The sequence below is a fragment of the Wyeomyia smithii genome, chromosome 1 (genome assembly GCF_029784165.1).
Source record: "Wyeomyia smithii strain HCP4-BCI-WySm-NY-G18 chromosome 1, ASM2978416v1, whole genome shotgun sequence".
NCBI classification, from domain to species: Eukaryota; Metazoa; Arthropoda; class Insecta; order Diptera; family Culicidae; genus Wyeomyia; species Wyeomyia smithii.
Genome location: NC_073694.1, coordinates 159,570,679 through 159,588,232, shown reverse-complemented (window position 1 = coordinate 159,588,232; position 17,554 = coordinate 159,570,679). Strand labels below are relative to the sequence as shown.

Genomic DNA, 17,554 nt, shown 5'->3' with positions numbered 1-17,554 from the left:
TTTTGTTTCAGTTTTGGAATATCTGTCATTTTTATATTACCTTTTTCCTGTTTTTTGTGTTAATTTTCGGTCTTATCTGTTTTATAATTGTTTTATGTTTAGTTTCATAATGTTTCATTGAAGTTCTTTCTTTTCGTTTTATTTTTATTCACATTTTTTTACATCTTTATTCCATTTTTAATTATTTTTGTTGCAGTTTCGTTTCATTTTTATTTCTCATTGTTTTCATTTTGGTCGATGCAGTCATTTTTGTTTTATTTTTGGTTGTATATTTGCTTCATTTTTGTTCAATTGCTGTTTCTTTCCTGTCATTATAATCATTTCATTAGAATTTTGCGCATATATGTCATTAATGCAATATATACCATTCTTATTATTTTTGTCATTGTGTAATTTTTGTCATTGTTGAGTTTTCTATTTATTTTTAATATTTTGTATACCTTTCAAATTTGTCGTTCATATCATTTTTTCCATTTTTGATTCTATCATTGTTTCCATTTAAATTATATTTGTCATTTGAATCATTGCCATAGTTATGTAATTTTTCATCATTACTAGAATTTTTATTTTTTTTTTATCATTATTATTATTGTTCGATTTTCGTTTTGGTACAGTTCAATTTTGGCAACATAAAAACCTTGGAAGTGTTGCCACCAGCAACCATCCAAGCGTTGAATGGAATTTTCAATTCAGTCTGGTAGGCATCATAAAAAATTTAAATTTTGGATGTGTTGCCAAAATCGAACATGGCCTGTATTTGGGCTTGAGCTTGACGACCGCACATTTCGAAGTTGCTCCCTCGTGATCGATCTGAGCTGAAGAAGTTGCACAGAGAACCACGTGTATGGCCCAGAGTTCGGAAAAAGTGACAGAACTGTGTGAAGGCGAATAATAAGAGCATTCAGAGTACAATATTTCCAGTTATTTCATACTATTCTATCCCTCATACAGCATGCTCTGACAAAAACCTTTTACCGTGCCGATAGTGGTGTGAATCTCTCGTTCGTTTAAATATCAACTACTTGGCGCTTGCTTGACTGAAGTCTCTGTTCAAAATTCTATCAATTCGCTGGATTTATAGTTATTTTCTAGTTCCTGGTGCTGAAATAAATATTAGCCATTGGTTTCTTGTTAAATGGTTCTATAGTAACACTAATTTAAAGAATCATGCTTCATCCTGTACAGCACCCAATGCTTGCTGTAGCCTGACGAAACTAAATAGGCGCTATAAGTTTGATATCATACATTACATTCTTGAACGAATGAATGGCAAAGCATGATAAAAAGTAACACCAGCCGAATCAGTAAAACGTTAAATTTAGGGTAAGGGTAACTAGACTCAATTCAGTATCACTGCGGAGGCTGAGATTGAGTGTACAGTTAGCTTCATTTCAGGTGAATTACAAGCATTGAATGTGAGATTTCGGAGCTCTGGTATGGCCACTTGGGATTAGTTTACCGTCTTCAATGAACAACAATTCAGTAGCTTCCGCTTTGTATATATCGATAATTGCGCCGGCCAAGCCCTACGGTCATAAGGGTAAGGAAGGAGATTGTAAGGGAGAAGGTCGTTGTTGTCGGAGACCGAGTTTTCCTCTGCATCTCCACGACTGCGACGGAAAGGAAGGATTTTGTCATCGTGGTGAGTGACAAAATCGAACAACGTTGCGCGCGAAGTAAACTCATTACTAAGGTGAGCGACGAGTGTTTTTCTTGTTGAACATCGCAAATTTATGCGAACGGTGCGTGCGAAAACCATCCACCAATCTAAACCTTCAAGTACTTAAACATTTGTTTATTACCAATCCCGAATACCATTGAGAAAGTAAACGCACTTCGTCTGTGATTTTTTTTAATAGGGGGGATGTTTTGTGATGAATTAGTTTTTTACTAATATTTATTCAGAATTTATATTGTGTGTTCTGCCACAAACGGTGACATGTCAACACTATTACATATACTTTTACTATACACTTATACTATTACATATACTTTACTCGAAGTTTTAATGAACTAAGGTATATATGTATATAATATTAAAAACTTATCCTATCTAGCATTTTCTTCAATTTTTGCGAAGGCTCACCAAATTCAAAATGTCCTTCTATACGACTAAACATATTAATACACGAGGCAACGGGTTCATTGTGACCAATGTTCGTACGATGAGAGTGATTTATCAATAGTGCGGATGATTGAAGGGCTCTTTGCGGCGCACGAAAATCTATCAACGACAAGAGTTTTGTAGAGTCTACCTCATTATTCAACAACTTTGCCACAAATAATACCTGTTGTATCTTGCGACGGCGTTCCAAGGTATCCAGATTGAGTAAACGACAACGGTCTGCATACGCTGGAAGATTGTCAGGTTGTCGCCAAGGTAAGTCTCGAAGAGTTAGGTGAATATAACTATAGGAGAAGAAAAAAATAAATGAATTTGAAATTAAACCTTAACCTTATATTACTTCTATCTTATCGACTATAAAGTGAGCTAATCGTTGTAATTGAGAATTGCAACGATTTTTGTCGGAACTTATCGCTAATATTGTTTGACATATTTTCTAATGTTTCCACATTAGTAAGCCTGTGTCGTTCAGTCGTGCTAAACCAGCGAGGACACTTCAATATCATTTATTCGTCTGTGGTTATTTGAAGGGTATACATTGCGTAGCCATTGGATTGAATGCGATTTTTCGTTTCGTTTGTATCATTTTTATCATTTCTGTCATGTTTAGTGAAAACAAAGCCTTGGTGCTACATTCCGATTCGGAACTCGATCTTTTGTTTATCAATACATAGACTTCGCAGCCAACTGTTTAGTGAACTAGACAATTGCGAGGCTAGCACTGCGAATCTACTGACACTAACAGTTTCCCCCGAGTTGAGACACGAACCTACGACGACTGGCTTGTTAGCCCATCGTCGTACCTCGAGACCATCTGAGAGATTTAGAGTCATGTTTAGTATTTCATGTTATTTTCATTTTTTTTTTCATATTTTATCCATTATTATCATTTTGTCTCTGTTATTATTTTCATCGTTCCTATGGTTTTTATCCTTTTATAATCTCTATCTTTCATACATGACTGTGTTGTCGATGCAATATTCATACTGGTTATAACATATTTTCTTTCCATTGCTGAATAATAATTTCTGAAAATTAATGAAATTTTCAACTTCAATTTCTTCGACAAGGTTTTCCATTAGTCCTCCGTGCTTACTACCAGCCTAATTTTACCAATGAATTCTACAAATTGTCTGCTCGTCAAAGTCATTCTATGTAAAGAACCTCCCACCCAGATGACATACAGCAGCAGCCCACAGTAACCTTCATCATGCTATAAATCACGAAAATTCAGACGAATGACGAGGCAATCACTCTCAATGCGGCCGCTACGCTGCTGTCACTGTTTTGCGGTGCCCCAAAGTTTCATCTGGAGTACGGCTTAAAGCCGCAACTTTTTCTCCCAAGTCTGGTTACGCTTTGCCCTGTCAAAGGTTTCACATCAGCCAACGGGGGAAGGTAATAACTGTGTTCCCTGAAAATAATCTGGCTACCGATCGGATGAAAAGCCCCACAACGAAAACGTCTTTTCCGTCACCGTCATCATCGTTGAAGAGTGCCGGGAAAATTGGACATGTTCTTCCGTCTTCTGCTGAGCAACACATCGTCGACTGCACCTGTCCAATATCGGTGAGAGTGTTGGACGGCAGGCAAATATTTCCTGTATAGCGTACCTACATGGTGATAGGATGGCAATAGCATTGCCACATGACGAGGTTGATGGCGTTGCTGCTGATGATGAACACACTCTTCGTACACCTTGACAAAACGGAATGCTGCTATGGATTGCACTCGACGTAAAAGATATGCACGCAAGCTGAGCGAAAGGATAAACAGCATCACATCCTGGATGCAGAAGAAAAAAGATCTTGCTGGCACCATACACAACGATGCTGTAGAATGCGGACTACTATAATGATAAATGGTGAAAAGTAGGTGGAAACGATGAATTTTTAAAGGAGATTTAAGCAGAGTCAACACTTGCTCCCGGAAAACGAAAAGTGAATGCTTTGGTGACTCTGGGTCACATTTGGCCGGTGCACATGGAAAGTCTTCAGCCCATGCTTGAGGACAAATTCATCACCCTCCGAGAGCTCTGTCGAGCCGGGAAACGGATGGCAATCTGTCATAATGCAAGTCTCTTAATGGGTGCCAATTAGAACCTGTGGTTCGAGATGACGACGACGACGATTGCCTTGCTAGAGTTTTTCGGGAGCCACACTTTAGTGAATGGGAAAGCATGTGGTGAATAGCAAACAACCGGAAACGCTTGTGTCATTTGGCTTTGTGAAGCGGCGATCGTACTGTGTAATTGTTTCCCGGTGCATGCGGTGCCTGTAGAACGGAAAAGGAAAATGGTCCATCAAAGTATCGGGCTTCTGTGGATTTCAAAAAGCGAATGCATAATTGGCAATCCTTGCACTACCAGACCAATTGTTGTGTTGTGTTGGGAGGCAGGGATTATTTCGTCTGATTTATATCCGCCGACACGACATTGTTTGATGTTTTGCTATGCATGAAACAAAGTTGCAATTCGGTAAAAAAGCACTTCAGATGTTTTTGTTTCCTAGACTATGGTTCATCCTAGTTCATTAAATATTCGACACGAAAACTGATGGCCAAAACTGCTAGGTACAATGAAAAGCAAGAGTCGAATTTCCAATTGCTTAAAAGCGACTCTGTTTCCCGTACTTGGACTCTACGGAAAACTAAGAATGCCACTTAAAAGAACACCGGCGCCGCCGGTTGCGGAGGCACCTTCTACTGCTGGAGCCAACCAAATGGATTACTCTCATCAAACGGTGCAGCTAATAAACACCCTTCCCAGAGCTTCGTGTGACTTTGCCGACGGGGTGCTATGGACACGCGAATAGGATGCATATCCAATTCACAGCAAGTGCTGCAGTTGAATGCAAAGCGCATCCTTGACAATTCAAATGGCTTGTAAAAAATGCAACATCCGCTGCCGGCTTCTCCATCGCAATTGGAGTGCCATAAAACAATACGGTCCGCTAGAGAAAGAGTCGGTATAGCCCTCTGGCCGGGCACGGGGGAAGCGAAGGCGGGCACGGGTCATAAACAACCACCGGCTCCGGCCGTATAAGGCGACTCGGGAATGGCATGAATGAGACACTGAAGTCGGCATCAACTTCCGTGCTTCATGATCCTCTGCTTTTGACTTATTCCTAATCTTGGAATCATATCACACAGTGGTTGGAATAGTACAAACGGTTGATGTCGTCTTATCTTTGTTTATTAGAAGGGGTGCCCGCTGAAAGGGATTTCAATGTTGGAATAGTTGAAGAATAATAACACAGATAAAACAGGTGCCTTGTCCTTGGGACACAATCAAATCTAGCTATCTTCTTTCATAACTTTCTTGAATGGGTTATATTCACCGCCAGAAACATTTGTTCGAAACAGATTGTTTGGAATAAAAATCGAAAAACAAATACGTTCTTAAGATGATACCCCCTTATGTGGGTTCCGGTGCGGGTGTTATTATCTGGTCTGTTGCATTCGTTTGTCGAAAACGAGAAAACGGAGAAGTGAGAAATCACACTTATATTTAATTACAACTTCAGAAATTTATGAATGGGTGTCGCAGTCACAGTGGTAGACGTATCGAAATGATGAACAGAATCTTAAAAACCGAGTGATCAATTTTAATAAATCATTATTAAATGTGATACCTAATAACTATTTCTTTGAAAATTACTATTGTTTACAGTACTTTTGTTGTATCAAAAAAGGTTGGTTTTCTTGATTTTTTCAAAGCTACACGTATCAAAACAGTACGAATATTCTCCATGGCTTTTGCATAAAACTGAAAAACAGCCACCATAAATGTTAATGTAGCCCAAAGTATACAAAAAGTACATTTTCACCTGTCAGATTATTCTCACAAACTCTATCATGTTAGATAAGGAATTTCTTCAATTTTTTTTTGAGTTATTAAAACTTTATTTTATTTTGAGTTGATACTCTGTGTTGATTTTCTTAAAACAACAATGAGAATAAGAATAACGTACCAGTACATCAACTAGTGGTGAAGTTTGTAATTGTTGGTATGATTTTGATTTGAGCTCACTAGCTTGTTTAATTGTAGAACCATATCGAAGTACTATGCAGAAGTAGACAGACTAGAGTAGACCTCTTGGGGTAACCAAGCTAGTTTTCATCGCTTCCTAGTAATCTGAAAGCTGAAACGAAATGGTTTGAGTTTTTTGGACAAGGTGTACATATAAACACAAAAAATGTTCCCATTCACAATCGGCACGTCTGAGAAAAACAGCAAACAAATCATTGGAACGGTGCCAGAAGAAGATGAGGAAAATCGTAACGTGAATGAACGACTCACGATTTGCTAACTTTATTAAACAATGAATAGAAAGTAGTCTAAAGTAATAGAGAATATTTCTTAGATTTTTATAGTACCAACTCTTTAGGAACAACTTTCTTTATCTCAAGTAAATCGGAACAGCTAGAAAGAACAGTCCATTACTAACACGCAGAGAATCCTGAGTAAGAATCCCTAGGATACCGATTAACACGGTGACGGAATCATGAAAGGAATCGCAAACACGATCCGGAGGATTCCCACTCACGATTCTTATTCAAGAATCCTAGAGCCATATACAGGGCATTCCTGAGGATCCTTTTTTCAGGAATCCTTTTCAAGGACGCTCACGAATCCAATGTGAGGAATCCTAGAGAATCTATGCGAATCGTATGTGTTCGTCCGGGGTGACAGGCCAACATTCCATGTTGACATTACTTAGCTCGTTGTTCAAGTTTTCATTCCGATAATTCTCATCGAAATCCATTATGTTTATACAGTCTGGTGGTCAGTCCCTGCTCAGCGTAGCTGTCACGATTCGAGATGATCGTGATTCACTTTTAAATCATAGATGTTCAAATTCCATAAATATCTAGAAGAACTGCATGATTTTTTTTTAGCTTTTGTCTTTTTCTTGCTACCACAGGAACATTGTAGCAAGCAGAGCCTGACAAACTCATTTTCAATTGACAATTATCAGGTTGTAGTGACGCTTGGACCCGTTGCTTTCAATTGAAAAGTATTTGTATCATTCTCAAGCTATTCGTGAGTCACATGAAAACTACTCGGAAGCTCTTGCTTTGAGTTTGACAACTGAAGGGCTAGAAACTGATACAAATGCGATTCAATTGAAAGAAAAGATTATCACTGTCACTCTCACATGACGATTCTCAATCGAAAGTGACAATGGGGCTTCCACAAAGTACATCGCGCCAATATATGGGCGAGGGAGAAAAAAAACGTGACGATATAAAACGGAGAACACCAAAACCAGTTTAACAATCCGAAGTGGTACGCAGCGCCAGTGATCAACAGCGAAAAAAATTCCGAAATTTTAATCGTAATTTGCGTCACATTTGTATTGGATGCAATTGCCGTTTTAACTGCGGCTTGCGGTATTAGAAAACTATCATCAAACGACGCGATGCGGTGCTAGTTTCAATTGAGATGCTGAAGGAAAGGAGAGAGTCTCTCTTTTCGTCACTCTCTCCGTCAATTAAAATAGTCATCAGTTTTGAAACGATCCGATGAACAAGAGACAGAAAAAAGAGAAAGAAGTGATTCGACGACAGCAGCCGGAAGGAATCAAGTAAAAATGAAACTGTTCGAATCGAAGTGACAGTGCGGAATAAACAGTTTCATTGTTTTGTTTCGAAAATGTTGAGCTACCAGGGAGGGCTAGGAGCTCAACGTATAAGTATAATACCATATATTTTTAATATACTTTGAGTGTAACCATGACAAGAGATTAGTTCACTTCCATGCAATGTTCATTCTCTCTTCCTTCGTTTTTCATTATTCGTAAACAAAGAGAAAGTCAAGTCATCCGTCAGTCACAGTAAAAACGTGTTTGCTGATTTTCACTGTTTCTAATTATCTAAAAATTTATTACTCTGAGTTTTGTTCTGTGAACAAAATGGATTTATAATTTCAGAAATCCGGTTTGAAAACTGCACAATGGCATTACGCCACTAGTGATGGATTGTAAAAATACTACCCCGAGAAAACCGACTCTAGAAAGTCCGCTCCTGGATCAATTTGGGCGTTTAATTTTGACAACGCTTACAGTTTGATTTTCATTTTCGCTTTATCAAAGCAATGGAATATGCAATGGTACGGAGATTTAAATGCCTTCCTGCGCTATTAAACAATGCAGAATACCGTTACAAATGGCATTTGCTCGTTAACCGAGATCTACGCCACACCCAAAAGCACGTGTTTTTTGCCTTTTTTTAGCTGCCAATACAGACAAATGTCTACTCTACCTGTCTACCTGTATATACCTCATTGTCACCAAAGGAACTGTGGCAATAATTTTGGTTGGAATCTCGGCAAATTTTACAGCTCGATAGTGCACGATGCGCGTGAAATATTCGTCAGAATATGACAGCTCGTTACAAGGGTAAAACTCTAGTATATCCGAATGGATGTTGCGTTGATTGGTAATGAAAATTGAAACAGATTGCTTGTAAGTTTCGAAAAATTTCTCTAGTGTCAAACTACAGTTGGTACATGGGCGAACTGTCATTCAATAACTTTTAAGCAGTTTCATTTGCGATTGCGAAGAATCGGAAATCAACTACACCGTGTTCAATAAATTCGGATACAATGTCAAAATTCCAAAATTATATGGAAATACAGGTCGGACTCGATTATCTGGGGCTCGATTATCCGAAGTTTTTTTCCTGTATTTTCATAACGTACTTTTGTCTTCTGGGTCAATGGGAGGTTCGGGGTTGTTGAAAATTGTAACGATACAAGCCCCGTCCTGGTTAGGCAGTTCGTTTTTTGCAGTTTTTTTGTCTTGTCTAAAAGCAAGGTATTATGGTTTTTTGTTGCCGATGAGGATAACCGCTATTGGTCAACCAGTTTCGGATTTATGGCCAGAACATATTCTTGTAATATAATGGCCATGATCAATGCAATACTTAGAACCACAAGCAGGTTTGTCCCGGTTGTGTTCCGGATACTCCTGGCTTATTCTCATCAGGCGAAACCAATAACGACTTGAAATCCACAAAGTGGCCCATTACCGAGCGTTTTGGTCGCTAGAGGTCACTCAATAAATCGCAAAGAAATCATGGGTGTTGTCAAAATCGAACAGGGTCTGTATATTTAACACCTCCATTTTTCGCAATATTTAAGATAATAAAAACAGATAAATACATATATCAAATCGTATTTCATTAAATATTTTAAGGAGAATATTTCCTCTAATTTCTCAAAGTAAAAACTGTCTTTAGCTAAAATATACAAGATTTGTATAAAATGATAATTTTACTTACCATTTTCTTACTACTTCGTGAAAATTTCAGAAAAGTTCCAAGATATAATATCCACATACATTTTCCATTCGCTAACGCAGACTTCAAAAACATAGACGAAATGGTTTCACGCATTCAGCAGTTATCAGCCAATTGGCATCACATTTATCATCCGACGTAAGCGTCGTGGAAAGCAAGCAGAGATGCTTCCATGTAATTGGTTCTTCCCCCAATCACCCGCGTTTTCCATACTGACGCTATCAAAGGACATTAAGCATGGGGAGAAGCTCATTCCCTGGTCGACCGTCAAGGCGAAAAGTTCGGCTTTCCTTCGGTCTGAAATGGACCCCACCAGTGGATATCTAATTCAGATATCGTTGTGGGAATACAACCCGAAACTGGACGTGACCGGCACTAGGGACCACTGGAAGCCGCTGGAAAGGACCATTGGAAGACTTGAAAGCCGTTTGGATGCTGTCGATAGTAATTTGTGTAGCTATAGTGTTTGATACATAGCGCGTGTGTGTGTATAATGCGCGCGTGCAGCATGTGTATGTTAATATAAACTGAGTAAAACGCAGAAGACGCAGGTAGCCCATTGCAATTTTTTCTTCCTATTGATTCAATCAAAAACCGAAAATAAAAAAATGCATTCATCCGAAGTAAAGGCTTATAAATGATAGTGACTATAATTTTATACTAGTTATTTTCAGCTTTGAGCTTGTTTTGCGTTTATTTATAACAGGGAACTGACCAAAATTTCTGTATTTTTCATCAATTTAGCTGCAAGCATAGATTTTTCATGTGAATTTTCAAGAGCACAGCACAGGCATGGAAGTGATGGGAAATTTCATGGGATTGTTATGCATTTATGAGCAGTTCATGTGCGTAATGGTATTTGTATGGTATGGTTTATGATACAATATGTATGTTTTGTTGTGATATTTTCATGGTAGATGGAGTTAAATTATTTTTACGTTATTCGTTCAGGTGTGTATGGTACGTGTATTTGTATAATATAGTGCATGGTACGCGTATGTGTGGTATGTGTTGTGTTGGGTATGGCAGGTATAGGGGTGTGCGAAACTGGCTTTTCTGGTGTCGAAACGAAACGAAACGAAATTAACCCTTAATTTCGGTTTCGCCAAATTAGTCGAAACGGAATCAAGGTGGATTTCGAGTTCTCGAGACGAAACGAAATTGGTCTCTAAATGAAACATAGCATTACAATGATTTGTAACGTTGGAACGTACGCCAACGAAGTACCCTTCAGCAGCTGATCTGCAAGGTGCTTACCTGGTCGACGGAGAGTAACGTAGGTATTCAGATATCGATAAAACGACAATGACGAGAAAATCGAAAATGTTAAAAACTAAAATCTTGATGCATTCATTTATACAGATTATATTGCAGGCAATAGTAGCGCGATAGATACAAATGATATAAAGGTCAAACTCGAAATGTCTTTGTAAATAATAATTTAATAAACTTCTGAACTGATTCTTTTGGTTTGAATGCAACTATGTTTAAAATAGTAATCCTTCTTTCATAGCACTTTCATCATTCAAAATCCAAGTTTTGTCCTAGAGCTCGAACTGGAAAACATGAGAGATGGTAGGTAGGTTTTCAACCATTCCTGTGAGTTTTGGTGTCCCTAGCAAAGATAACTTTTCCAAAGAGTGTTTCCCTATGCAAACGTAAAAGCGACTAATCCGAAAAGCAATTCCTCCGCGGCCTTCTGATGCATTCCTGCATTCTCTAAAAGCAGCAAAATTAACAGGAATGGTTAAAAAGCAGTAAAACCTTTGGGGGCAACCATTTCGAGCTTTAGGGCAACTTTTTTTCGCTTTTGTCGACCAGTGTTATTGAATTGTTTTTAATACCGTTTAGTCAGACTAGACTAAGTGACATCTTCATCAATTCGAGGAAAACAAAATTTAAGTTAACTATTCTGTAAACTTTGAAGTTTTCAATATGTTTGCACATTTTTAATATAATTTAAAATTACTTTTTAACTGAGCAGTTCCACAAAAAATGTCCCAGTTTCGCTCATTTCAAGATGGCTTGACAAAGTATTTTTTTTAATTCTTTTAACACCAATATTTAGTGGTTAATTTGTGGTTTCGAAATCCAATTTGTGGTAATTTGTGGTTGAGTAATTTCTGAGAAATTTTCAGAAAATTGAGTCAAGCCATCTCTGAAAATGATTTCGCTTCAAATGAATCGGACATTATTATTCAGGGGGTAGTTGTAGTAGCATATTCCTGAGACGAGAAAATATCGAATTTTAATTCTAGTCAGGGACACACCTTTGGGCATTTACCATGCGTTTCAACAGTTCCCTACAGTTCTAAGGCCCATTCCCGACCTTCAGGCATCATTCCGGTTTCTAAAATACCCAACAGTCGAATACAGTTGCGTAGTTGGTTACCAAAATCTTATTATATCTATCGAAACAAAAAATTGTTCTTTATTATTATCAGGCTGTAATGTATTCCAAGAGTTAAAACGTATGTGCTAATAGATTTTAACATATAATAGATTTTGTATGAAAAAGACCAGATCACACCCCTAGGTGTATTAATTTAGGTTTTTTTTTTCAAACAATCGGTAAACGGCAAAACTACATTTCCGGAAATGATTCGACCGAAGATCGAGAAAATTACGCTCGCATTTCTACGTAAAACTTCACTTATTTTGAGGAAATTTACATAAAACACACGGAGGCTTGTCAACTACAAATATCTGCTAATTGATCAACATTTGCATTTCGCAGTAAATCTGCACATATAGTATCTCTGCTGTTTACATACTGTTTCACCTAGAAATACTCAGAGGACATTCGATTCGCGGTGAAAAAATCGCCAATTCGGCAACTGGGTTTCATATGTCAGAGGTGCCAGATCTCTTCTCAAAGCGCAATGTTGACTAACATTCGACTTGTATAATCGGTGGTGACAGTGAAAGTCCTTAAGAATAGTGAAAGCTTCGCAAAAACTGTTAAGGTTTTATGTTTAATTTTATACACCTTCACATATTTTGTTACCTATACACTAGGTTTGTTGAACTCCGAGTAAAAATCACTCACAGCATTCTTAATTCATTCATTAGCAATAGAACAAAAAATCGTATAGAAATAAACACGTTCTTTTTCGTACCTGATTGCAATACCTCTCAATGTGGTGTTACCTTTCTTGTTCGTTTGGCTCCAATTTGACAGTTTGTTTGGCTCACCGCATATCTTTCCCTCTGAGTATCTCTAGTTTCACCATACTCATCGCTACACGAAAGCTTTCTGAGAAAAAATCATCTGTTTTACGTTACTCGAACAATACGCACTACACGAGAATGGCGAATTGGAAAACGTTACGTGCAGATGGCGCAGGTAGATGATAGAATTCAAACAAAGATTTACCGGTTTTCGATATCAGGGCTAGTAGCGAACTTGGAGTAAAATAATAGTGACTTTAGTGACTTTTTGCATTAAAATAATGACCGAATAGAGACTAAATAGTGACCAAATAGTGACCAAAAATATATAAAAGAGGGTTTTGAAATTTATTGTTGAACCATAAATGAATTAAATTTTATCTGAAATTTATGTCTTTAGAACATAGGATGTGCAATGATTTGTTCTCGTAGAAAAAAAGTCGAACTAAAATCCGTATCATAATTTCACGTTGAAATGGTTGCAATAACACCTTGTTCAATATATTCGAATACAAGTTTTCGAGTAATAAGTGTTAATGAAAGTACGTGAACGAATGTATGCACTCTCGAATACGCATTGGTGTTTTGGTGGTCTGTCAGTTGTATTTAGTTCTTGATGTGCGATGTAACAAATCCGGAAAGTCGTAGTAAAACGATTTTTGGTCAGTGACTGCCCTTGCACAATATTCAAACATCTCAAATCGTGTGAAGCTAGGCGAGATTTCGTTTATTAAACCATCGAAAAACACAAGAAGACATTCTCTTTGGGGGATCGTTGAATATTCTGTCGGCCAAGATCTGCAAGGATGCCGCAATATCTATTTATATCTATTGAATCGGTCCACAATATTTTGGCCGATTCTTTTAGAAAAAGAGGCTCGATAGAGTGAAAATGATACTTTCACAACTCGCTGTTCGCGAGTTCATTGTTTCTGATGAGAAACTATTTGTCCTGGAGTGTGACTGGTTACACAAAACAATCGAATCGAATTTCAGAGTTCTAAAGGAGTGTTCCTCGATTGCAGAGTACAGCTTTAGCGATGGTCTCGGGAGCAATTTGCAAGCGAGTAAACTTTCTCTGATTTTCATTTACAAAGACGCCGAATTTAATGCTGTTTAATATAAAACGGTGGTTTTGGAAAAAAACGTTACCCCGTGTCTTCGAAAACTCTTCAGAGCTAATTACTATATGTTCCAGCAAGACGGTGCATCAGCGCATACTGCGAACTTGACTCAAGGTTGGTATAGGGACAATTCGAGGGACTTTTTGAATAGAAATAAACTGCCGTTAAGTTCACCTGATCTCAACTCAATAAACTTTTTTTTACAAAATCTCCAACTTGTATAGCGGTTAGAGCGGTTATCCAGAAAATCTGGGATGAAATCTGGGAATCCGTGCCGCCTGTGACAGCTTCGAAAAGCGTTTGGAGTTGGTTAAGCTAACTAAGGGAGGGGTTTTTCAAAATATATTAAAAATAGCATTGTTCGCTCCGAAAATCTGCAAAAACAATACTAAGACTGTTTGTCCCATCAATGATTTTCCCCGCATATTTTACCCACCTGACATTTTCTAATCAAATTCGTCCCACTAAACACTCGTTTGCTTGATCTGGAGCATGGGACAAATATGCGTAGAACGGGTTATCATTATGGAATTTCGAAATGGTATCTGGTAAACACCGGTGGGTTCGGACGATTGAAAGCAAAATCCTGAGACCTAAACACGACTATGCACAATATAAGCTCGAAATTTTTGAATCCACTTCAACCAAGAGGAACAGTTGATTTGAGACAAGCAAATCAAACTACAAACGTAATTTCACGCACAACACTGATTAGAGACGCGAGTAGCTTGTAGAATAAACCTTTACATTCCTTTGCAGCTCTTAGACAATTCGTTCGTAACTATTCTGCAATGTGCACTTCGATGAGAAATTTGAAAGCATTGCCTGGCATGAAACTTCTATGCAGGATAAGTGAACAAAAATGCCTTACAAACCGAACTGTCCAAATATTCTGTAAATGAGAAGCAGGCTTTCTAAAGTACACTAGGGTCGGTTTTTACGCGGGTTTTTTACGCGGACCCCGGAATTTACGCGGTTTTTTTACGCGGATTCCGGAATTTACGCGGTTTTTTACGCGGATTCCGGAATTTACGCAGCTTTTTTTACGCGGCACGTATCCCCCGCGTAAAAAGCGACTTTAGTGTATGTTGCAATACAACAATAGTTGATTTATACATTTAAAGCTAAAAAAGTGACTTTAGTGACCATTTTGTCGTAAATTAGTAACTTTAGTGACTTTTTAGCGTAAATAGTGACTTTTTAGTGACTAAGCTCAAAATAGTGACAAAGTCACTAAAAAGTGACTCGCTACTAGCCCTGCGATATGCTCTAGATCTCTTAGCTCTTGATGGTCTACCAGCGCCGCGTACGGTCGGTGTTGACAACAAGAGGTAAACAATGTTCAAAAATTTAAATAATAGTTTTTTAATTATTTTATCATGAAGTATGCCTACAAAAACTACATTTTCGTGAACCACAAATTAAGAGCTTTCGATTGATGTATATATCATCGTTGTCCGATTCATTTGAAGCGAAATCATTTTCAGAGATGGCTTGACTCAGTTTTCAGAAAATTTCTCAGAAATTACTCAACCACAAATTACTACAAATTGGATTTCGAAACCACAAATTAACCACTAAATATTGGTGCTAAAAGAATTAAAAAAAAAAACTTTGTCAAGCCATCTTGAAACGAGCCCCAGTTTCAATATTTTTTGTCATTTTAGATTTGGTTTAAACTTTGCATAAACGTTTCTATAGGCTGAGAAGCTATTTAAAATGCTATTTTGGGAGGATTATTGTGATTATAAATAGTTTCAGAGCCAAAAGTTTTTTGATCAGTGTGACGTCTCTGGAAAAGTTTTAGATAGTAATTTTATGTTTCCGATAAAAAAAAAATCAAAAATTTCATTTTTTTAATGTAAGAGAAACATTAAAATTAATATAAAAAAGCTAATTTCCAAAAATCTTTTTTTTTTGTATAAAAATTACAAAAAAAACTACCGAAGCGATGTCTTCAATCAAAAAAAAGTTATATTTTTTCAAAAAAAAAAAAAAAAAATACAACATGTTTATTTTTGGAGGGACAATATTTTTATCTACAACTTTGCCAAAGGCACTATGCCAATCAAACCAACTGTTTCGATTATAAAAATATATTTTAATTACCCACAGAGTGCCCAATTGGAGATTAAATTATTTTTTCAGCTAAATCGGTTTGTTTGACTGGCATAACTAGTGTCTCCGGTGAGGTTGTAGAAAATAATTTTGTCCTAAAAAAATATGCCCTGTGAGTTTCTGCGACACCAAAAAATAATAAAATGCATTTGGGACCATTCCTAAACTACGTGGTCATATTTTGATCCCTTTTCTACCCTCCTACTCCCCCGTGGTCTTTCATGGTCTTTTGTTTTGTGATCTTATTCTGCAAATACATGTACAATAAAGTATGAAAAATTTATAAAAAAATGAAGGTTTAAGAAAACGGATTATTAGTTATTGCGCAAATTGTAAATAGAATTTTCAGTAATATCATTTTATCAAAACCAAAATAACAAATAGATAATGGTTGTTTAATTTTTAATAGTATTTAATTGTCTTAAACAAATATAACAATTTCCTTACCTGAAAGTAATTTAGTATTGAGTATATTCAAAATGATTTTTAATTTGTTGTTGAGTATCAAAATAAATAAAATTTGTTTAAGCAGTTTGATCTTAACTTAGTTTTTTTTAATAAATTACAAAGTTTTTGAATGTCGAACAATATATAAACATCTTTCTTTCTTCCTTCAGTTCACGAACATCCAGGTCTTATATATTGTTTTGAGAACCAAAACGTTGATTTTTTTCACGGTCGTTGAGTATTGAAATATACTTTCAGGAAAAATGTCATAAATCCCGACGCATTGCAAAATAGAACTATTATTCTAAAGAAGTAAATACCAAATAAGACAAAGCCTGTTAAAAAAAAATTTCTTCGTTCGGATAAATTTGAAATATGTTTCAAAAATTTGATTACAGTTAATTGCTGACAACTCTCAAACTTTCCGTGACACTTATTAATTATCAAGTCGTGTCAAATAAATTTATTAATTAAAAAATTGCGAAAGCTTCGTCTTGACTGAGTGGCAATAATAAATTATAAGTCAGAAAAAAGACTACGTGGTCTATTCGTTAACCCCCACACCCCCCGCGTGATTTTTCGTGGGATTTTGATTTTATGCTCTGCGTGAATAAAAAATACCTCCCGCATGATGTTACGGTTTTGTCTTTAATAACAAAAATTACCAGCTGAGAGTTTATTCTTCTATGTCTGACTTAGTATACCAGATATCTGTTAAGATATATTCAATTTAATTTATAGTCGCAATAGCACAAACCAAAATAATGTAATAATGTGCATCGGAAATTTGGTCCGAAATTTCGCGTAATTTCGTAATCGTCGAAATTGGAAGTTTAGTTTCGCGAAATTTTAGGCGGAATTTAGCGAAATTCAACAAAAAATTTTCGGCAATTTCGCGAAACCGAAATTTCGCGAAATTTCGGGAAATTTCGAGTTTTGCGAAATTATACGAAAGCATTCGAAATCTCGCACAGCCTTACAGTCGATTGCAGAAAAGTTTAGATATATTTTCTTCCTACTTGCAAAAGTGGAAAATCTCTCCCAATGCTTCTAAAACTCAAATGATAATCTTTCCTCATAAGACTAGGGCTTCTTTCCTCAAGTCAAACAATAATCACGTTGTCAAGGTGAATGGGGTTATTTTAGGTTGGTCTGACAAGGTTATGTACTTGGGACTAATTTACGATAAAAAACTTATTTTCAAAGAGCACATTGAGAGTAGCTCATTGAGAGTGAGCACATTGACAAGCCAAGTGCATCAAATATA

General features: G+C 36.9%; 1 long non-coding RNA gene across 1 annotated transcript in view; it reads right to left on the bottom strand.

The window, feature by feature from the left end:
* Nucleotides 1–2,062: 2,062 nt before the first annotated feature.
* The window catches only part of LOC129731991 (uncharacterized), a 36,897-nt gene continuing 21,405 nt past the window's right edge, over nucleotides 2,063–17,554 (bottom strand). The window contains exons 3-4 of the long non-coding RNA XR_008729134.1: nucleotides 2,289–2,409; nucleotides 2,063–2,224 (exon numbers count right to left, since the gene is read on the bottom strand). This is a non-coding gene — a long non-coding RNA (uncharacterized LOC129731991). The remainder of the gene's footprint in view (nucleotides 2,225–2,288; nucleotides 2,410–17,554) is intronic.